We start from the raw sequence: 6,000 nt of genomic DNA, 5'->3' as shown, positions 1-6,000 counted from the left end.
AATAAAGTGGATAAAGTTACAGTGGAATTTGCATTTACAGCATTTGGCACACACTCTTATCCAGAGAAACTCACTTTTATTATATATATATATATTTTAAAAAAAAAGCTACATCTGAGCAGGTGAGGGGTACGGGCCTGGTGCTGCTGGGGTTCAAACCCAGGACCTATATATACATACAGTAGGTATCCAACATACGAACATACGAGTTCTATTCCGAGAGCTCATTTGTATGTATAATTTGTTCAACAAGCGTTATCTATGTACTAGGACACTGAGTGTGTAGAATCGAGACAGACGCTTAAGGTCTTCTGGCCAGTGGCGTTTAGACCAGCCCAGGTCGAGGTGTACAGTGTTGGGGTGATCGAGCATTTGTCATGGATGATACACCAAAACTGTGTAACTCACTTTTACCAGATTTACGGTTAATAACTCACCTGGCCCTCTTTACAGTTTAAGACACATTTGTTTGCTCTTGCAGAGCGTGGTTCCTTTATCTGTCGGTTTTATTCCTGTTTTTTTTTTTTTTTTTTTTTAACCTTGTAAAGAACTTTGGGCAGCTATCAGTTGTTTTCAAGTGCTATATAAATAAAGTTTTGACTTGATTTGACGGTTGCTGCTGGTTGAACGATTTATGATAAAAGAACGAGCAATGTCTGTCTTCTTTTCACCTCGCTCCATTCTCTCAATTATTTTTCACTTTTCTCTCCATCAGCATTGCTACATGATGCTTAGCAGTACCAGGTGTATATACACACAGTGCATCCGGAAAGTATTCACAGCGCATGACTTTACCACATTTTGTTATATCACAGCCTTGTTCTAAAATGGATTAAATTAATTTTTTTCCCCAAAATTCTACACACAACACCCCATAACGACAACATGAAAAAAGTTTACTTAAGATTTTTGCTAATTTATTAAAAATAAAAAATTAAGAAAGCACATGTTTATAAGTATTTATGTCCTCAAAATTGAGCTCAGACGCATCCTGTTTCCCCTGATCATTCTGTTTCCCCATATTATCCTGTTTCCCCTGATCATCCTTGAGACATGATTTGGAAAGACACACACCTGTCTATATAAGGTCCCACAGTTGACAGTTCATGTCAGAGCACAAACCAAACATGAAGTCAAAGGAATTGTCTGTAGACCTCAGAGACAGGATTGTCTCCAGGCACAGATCTGGAGAAGGTTACAGAAAAATTTCTGTCGCTTTGAAGGTCTCAATGAGCACAGTGGCCTTCATCATCTGTAGGTGGAAAAAGTTCAAAACCACCAGGACTCTTCCTACTAAATTTTTTTATGTTGTCATTATGGGGTGTTGTGTATAGAATCGTGAGGGGGAAAAATGAATTAAATCCATTTTAGAATAAGGCTGTAACATAACAAAATGTAGAAAAAAATGATGTGCTGTTAATACTTTCCGGATACACTGTATATATACACTCACCTAAAGGATTATTAGGAACACCACACTAATACAGTGTTTGACCCCCTTTCGCCTTCAGAACTGCCTTAATTCTACATGGCATTGATTCAACAAGGAAAAGCATTCTTTAGAAATGTTGGCCCATATTGATAGGAGAGCATCTTGCAGTTGATGGAGATTTGTGGGATGCACATCCAGGGCACGAAGCTCCCGTTCCACCACATCCCAAAGATGCTCTATTGGGTTGAGATCTGGTGACTGTGGAGGCCATTTTAGTACAGTGAACTCATTGTCATGTTCAAGAAACCAATTTGAAATGATTCGAGCTTTGTGACATGGTGCATTATCCTGCTGGAAGTAGCCATCAGAGGATGGGTACATGGTGGTCATAAAGGGATGGACATGGTCAGAAACAATGCTCGGGTAGCCCGTGGCATTTAAACCATGCCCAATTGGGTCTAAAGTGTGCCAAGAAAACATCCCCCACACCATTACACCACCACCACCAGCCTGCACAGTGGTAACAAGGCATGATGGATCCATGTTCTCATTCTGTTTACGCCAAATTCTGACTCTACCATTTGAAGGTCTCAACAGAAATCGAGACTCATCAGACCAGGCAACATTTTTCCAGTCAACTGTCCAATTTTGGTAAGCTCGTGCAAATTGTAGCCTCTTTTTCCTATTTCTAGTGGAGATGACTGGTACCTGGTGGGGTCTTCTGCTGTTGTAGCCCATCCGCCTCAAAGTTGTGCGTGTTGTGGCTTCACAAATGCTTTGCTGCATACCTCGGTTGTAACGAGTGGTTATTTCAGTCAAAGTTGCTCTTCTATCAGCTTGAATCAGTCGGCCCATTCTCCTCTGACCTCTAGCATCAACAAGGCATTTTCGCCCACAGGACTGACGCATACTGGATGTTTTTCCCTTTTCACACCATTCTTTGTAAACCCTAGAAATGGTTGTGCGTGAAAATCCCAGTAACTGAGCAGATTGTGAAATACTCAGACCGGCCCGTCTGGCACCAACAACCATTCCACACTCAAAATTGCTTAAATCACCTTTCTTTCCCATTCTGACATTCAGTTTGTAGTTCAGGAGATTGTCTTGACCAGGACCACACCCCTAAATGCATTGAAGCAACTGCCATGTGATTGGTTGATTTGATAATTGTATTAATGAGAAATTGAACAGGTGTTCCCAATAATCCTTTAGGTGAGTGTATATTTACATTTACATTTAGGCATTTGGCAGACGCTCTTATCCAGAGCGACTTACATTTTTTATCTCATTACACATCTGAGCAATTGAGGGTTAAGGGCCTTGCTCAAGGACCCAACAGTGGCATCTTGGTGGTTGTGGGGTTTGAACCTGGGATCTTCCGAACCGTAGTCCAATGCCTTAACCACTGAGCTACCCCTGGCCCAGTACTGGTTTAATCTATAAATTCTGTTTGTGTCTTTGTACAGGTAGTTCCAACACATTTCTTACTGAATGAAGGAGCCATCACAAATTTTACTGTAAGCGCATCACAAACGTTCTTCTCCGAAAGTAACAGTACATTTACATTTAGGCATTGTTTAACGTCCGGATCAGACTGCACAGCGTCTACAGCGATGACACATACAACAGGCTGCAGATAAGAGTGGCAGGCAGGCGTCAGGATCTGTATGTGGACACTTTAGTATGAAATAAACATTCTACCGTTAGATGTTTTGCAAAACAAGTCCTGACTCTGGTCCTGGGTGTTGTGGGAAGAAGCTCCTGCTCGTTCTTGCTGTCTTACCATTCAGGCGGCAAAAGCACTTCCCAGACCACAACAGAGAGAATAGTCCACTATTCAGATGGTTCAGGTCCTTCACTATTTTCCTGGCCTTGGTCCAGCACTGCAGGCAAGTCAGAGAGCTTGGTGGAAAGGGAGTGCTCAGCTGATCACAAATGATGTTCACAAATGCACAGGTGTAGAAGTTCCTCAGTACAGCAGTAAGCACGAGCCGGTAGCTCCTCTGATGCTGAAGTCCAATATTAACTCCTTTGCTTTGCAGATGTCCAGGAGGAGGTTGTTCTCCTGGCACCAGTTCTTAATTAATTCTTAATATCTCTCTCTCTCTCTCTCTCTCTCTCTCTCACTCTCTCTTATCCTCTATACCACTTATCCTTTACAGAGTCACAGGAAGCCTGCTGTCTGTCCCACGGGACTACCCCACCGCGCTGCCATGCCTTAATTACAAATTAATTCTTACAGTGTCAGTTTGACAATTACAGTAGAAAGTTTACACCTAGATGTTTTATTCTTTGTTTGTACAGCAGTGGATTAGCATTTACAGCACAGCATTAATACCAACAAGAACTACTGGATTTATCTAACAAGAGCATGGAAAAAGAGAAAGATGGGACATAAAGAATAAAATAAACATGATGGGAAGTGGAGAGAGAGAATTATTTAAGAGATGGAGGGAGAGGGAGAAAGGAGAGCAGGAAATGAGGCTAAGGCATAAATGTTGATAGGATGACCTAAACCTGCTGGTTCTGTTGAGAATGTTCCTGTACCTTCACCAGGATAGAAGGAGGTCAAAAGGTTTATGACTTGGGTTGAAGAAAGTTCCTGATCATGCTGTGTGCCCTGAAAAGACAGTTACTGTGGTGAAGGTGTTCAGTGGCTGGTAGTTGGGAGCCAGTGATGTCCCGGGTGGTTTTCATCACCTGCCGCAGAGCTTCCCTTTTACACACAATAGAGCTGCCATACCAGACGGTGATAGGGTTGGTCAGGATGCTTTCAGTGGTGCAACCATAAAAGCTTTCTAGTAGCTGAGGAGATTACATGTCTCCTCAGGAAGTAAAGAAGTGGTTGCACTTTTCTACTAGGAGTGAAGTGCCGGGACAGAGCTTCTGAGATGTAGACAACCAGGAACTTATAGCTGGAGACACGTTCCACTTCAGTTTTGTTGATGTAGATGGAAAGTGCCTGCAAAATTTTGATATCCCAAAGTCACCAATTAGCCTTAATTAGCTGGTTTTCTTGGTGTTTAGGGTGAGAGTGTTGAAGGAACACCATGTTGATAAACTGCAAATCTCCTCCCTGTAGACTGACTCATCACTGTTCCACTTTTGGAATCTTCTGCATACTTGTGGATCATGTTGGAGTTGTGCTGAGGCATGCAGTCATGGAGGAACATGGAGTAGAGCAGTGGACCTAGCACACAACCCTGTGGAACGCCTTTGTTCGAAATAAGGGTAGAAGACATGCGATTGCTAAACCTATCAGAATAAAGTATGCCAGTTAAAAAGTCCAGAATCCAGCCGCAGATGTAAGGGCTAACTCGCAGGCCTTTGCTAAAATCAATTAAATCAATGAAACGGCATCCTCTGTTGACCTGTCGAGGTAAACTAAATGGGGGTTAGTGCAACAGGGTGGAAGTCATTCAAGCATGATGCATGTTGGATGCTTAGGCACCCGTATTATTGTGGACGTCTTCAGGCATGAGGGAACAGTAATCTGAGCCAGTAACTGAAGATATCAGTGAAAACCTGTGCCAGCTGTCCTGCGCATACCTTGAGCACAGATGACATCAGGGCCTGCAGGTTTATGTGCATCTCTTCTGCTTAGTGCTGAGTGGTGAAGAACGAGAGGGGGTTTTCAACAGGGAAACGGGGTGTTACCTGTGTTGTAAATATAAATAAAATCTTCTGAAGCTGACCAGAGCATTAGATGATCAAGGAATCAGGAGACTCAGAGCCAGGGTTCAGCTGGAGAAGATAGTTTTAATTTGCATGCATGCATCAATCAGTCAGCCTGGGCAATGAAATCCGAACATAAATGGCAAAACACCCATTTTATACTACGATGTAAACATCGACCCAAGGCCAAGAAAGGAAAAACAAAGGAAGAAAAATACAAGGTTAAAAAGGTTAAATATCAAGGTTAAAAACATCATGTGAGACCTACTGTAAGTAAACAAGGACACTTATTAAGTAAACAAGGACATGTATTAAGTAAACAAGAACACATATTAAGTAAACAAAGAAACTTATAAAGATCATGCTGACATAAATCCATTATTAATGATTAGTGCCATATATATATAAAATATTGCATATTGCATATAAAACCTTCATATTCCTGTAGGTCACAGTGAACTCATCACAGAATTGAGAAAGACACTATCATTAATTTATTAAATCACAACAATCCTGCTGCTTTACAAATTTTAGGTTGTAACAATGTATGATTTGATGATGATGTGTGTATGATTTGGGACAGAATACATACAGCAGTACCTCAGCATGCGAACAACTCACCTTGCAGAGGATTTTCAGCATATAGCATGGGTTTGTGTTTTTTTTTTTGTTTTGCATTTTGTGCAAGATTTAGTGAAAACGTAGTACGCAAGAATGTTTGCAAGAATAAAAGGGAGCCACTTTTAGTTTGTTTTTTAAAGCAGCCAGTGCCAAGAGGAATCATAAATTAAGGTTAAGTGAGGTTTAATGTCTATTTATTTAATTTTTTAAAATAATTTACATGACTTTTCTAAATGTTTCAATTGTTTTTATATGCAATAATATGATTATAG

Source organism: Clarias gariepinus, chromosome 9, assembly GCF_024256425.1.
Source record: "Clarias gariepinus isolate MV-2021 ecotype Netherlands chromosome 9, CGAR_prim_01v2, whole genome shotgun sequence".
NCBI classification, from domain to species: Eukaryota; Metazoa; Chordata; class Actinopteri; order Siluriformes; family Clariidae; genus Clarias; species Clarias gariepinus.
Note: the sequence above shows the minus strand (reverse complement) of the source record.